The sequence below is a fragment of the Portunus trituberculatus genome, chromosome 44 (genome assembly GCF_017591435.1).
Source record: "Portunus trituberculatus isolate SZX2019 chromosome 44, ASM1759143v1, whole genome shotgun sequence".
Classification (NCBI taxonomy): Eukaryota; Metazoa; Arthropoda; class Malacostraca; order Decapoda; family Portunidae; genus Portunus; species Portunus trituberculatus.
In genome coordinates, this window is record NC_059298.1 from 1,687,501 (window position 1) to 1,690,000 (window position 2,500).

A 2,500-nucleotide genomic window follows, 5' to 3' on the forward strand; every position below is an offset into this window, starting at 1 on the left:
TACTACAACTGCTGCTACCGTTACTTCCTTCCCTCCTCACTTTACTTTCTATTTGCCTGAGAGCGAGGCAAGACTGGATGGACACTCGCTCTCCCTGAGAAATATTTCACGGTGACACCTAATTTTCTAAAACTGTGTCCTTTTACGCAGCAAGAGAGAGAGAGAGAGAGAGAGAGAGAGAGAGAGAGAGAGAGAGAGAGAGAGAGAGAGAGAGAGAGAGAGAGAATATTATCTATCTCCCCGTATCTTAACTCCACGGAATCTTGGAAACTTGAGATCGTGTAAAAAGATAAATACAAAAAAAAAAATGATAACAAACTAATAAATAAATAAACAAAAATAATAAAATGAATGCCATAAATGCACCCCCCCCACACACACACGAGACAATACTTCCTTTCCTTTCCAAAATTTACAAGTATAAGACGCTCTCCACTGCCGTCTTTACTTAATTCTCAAACAATAAACAAATACTGAATGTAATGAAGTGCGTCTATCTCTGCTACGGATCCCACGCTACCGACACGCCCATTCAAGGAGATGAGGTGCATTATTGTTATTATTCTTGAAGTTATTTATCCATTTTTCCGAGCAGGGAGTAAAATGTTTTCTTTATTTCAATTTTTAGTGCCCTTAGTCTCCTTGATCTTAAAAATTAGATAAGGAAATGAACAAATAACGATAAAATGAATAAGCCTATATGATATAAAACGTAAATGAATGAGCCACAGAAACGCAAAGAGACCTCCACAAAAACTACCATGTCTCATCTACAAATACCTAAATGACTAACATACAAAAACCGAAATGACTCATAAACGTAAAGCTAAAATACTCATCTACGAAAAGATAAATGACACAACTACAAAAACTTAAATGACTCATGAACGAATAGCTAAATGACTCATATACCTAAAAAAAAAAAACCCTAAATGACTTATGTGCAAAGTATTGAGTCCACCAAGGAAGTGAGGCATGAATGAAGATTCACACGGGAATAGTGACCGCAGTACTCACCCCGAGGCGTCAGTGTGCGTGGTGGTGACAAAACCTTGGCCAGCTGAGTCTTGGCAAGAATGTGGCACGGTGCGTGACAACTGGCGGCGCTGAAAGGCAGGAGAAGTGGGGGAATTAACACTGGACCCTCTTGGTTGTCTTCATATTTTCTTGACGTCAACCAACAAGAGAATCAGATTAATAATGTTGTCACTAATTTGTATGGCAGTGAAGAGTAAAATGGTTGAATTAATAAAGAAAAAGTGGACTAATTTTAAGTAGTGAATTTCCTGATGTTTTTTTTTATGGCAATAAGAAAACAGCATCTTTTCTTCTATGGCTATGATTAATTTTTCATTGCTTGTCGGTGTGTCTGTATAATTATTTCAAATGTAAAGTTTATGTATTATTTTTGCTAACATCCCGCTACTCATCTACACTCGCTGGCACAGTCTTGGCTGATAGTTGCTTCACACGTCACACTCACTCTCGACCCTTTCACTACCATTCTCGTTCTTTGCTACTATTTAAAACACTCATGAGCATGCAAGTTAAATGAGGAAATAGAGGCTAATTTTTTTTTCTAACCTACAAATCTATACGAGCATTTAACAAGGTATAAAGATAAGTTTGAATAAAAATTGTAAATGATAGAAAAAAAAGTTGAACAGTGGTAGGGTGTTAGTGTCCTGATCTCCCAACAGTCACTACACGAAGCACGACAACTGTTACATTGAAAGCAAATCAGAAGACCTACAACTGTGATATCATGCACCACATCATGTACCTCTACTACTCCTGTTGTCCGTGGTTATGCGCTTCCTGCTTCTCACCACCACCTTCCTCTTCACCACTCTGCTCCTCCCTTCCCTCCTCACTTTCCTTCCCCTCACCACCTGGCTTGTGCTGGTGATAAAAGCCTAACACACACAACACAAAAGTACTACACACTACACAAAAAAAAAAAAAAAAACAGCAAGATTGGAATGTGCGATATGGTTCCTGGGCGGTGGTAATCTCGAGTGGCTCCCAGCGCCAAAGGTGTCATATGCCAGGTGGATGTGCGCACCTGCTTGTGGCGCCAACACACACACACACACACACACACACACACACACACACACACACACACACACACACACACACACACACACACACACACACACACACACACACACACACACACACACACACACACACACACACACACACACACACACACACACACACACACACACACACACACACCTTGTTTCCGCTTTCCTTATATCGCAGTGGCTCTCAGAAATGGTGCACTGTTCTGGGTTTGTCAGTATCATAGGAGGACAAGGCTATACAGTATGAACATGTGGACAGTTGCAATAAGTCACCCGGTCTTTCCATGACAGACATTGCACAAATACATGTCTCCCTAAGTCCACCTGTCATCCTCATCCATAAATGTGTCAGATAAGTTTTTGGTAAGCTTCCCTAAAGTTCCAATCGGAGCCTCAGCAAAACTGTT

At 40.5% G+C, this 2,500-nt stretch overlaps 1 protein-coding gene across 1 annotated transcript in view; it reads left to right on the plus strand.

The window, feature by feature from the left end:
- Positions 1-2,500, plus strand: part of LOC123519097 (proteoglycan 4-like) — a 59,454-nt gene that overhangs the window by 23,223 nt on the left and 33,731 nt on the right.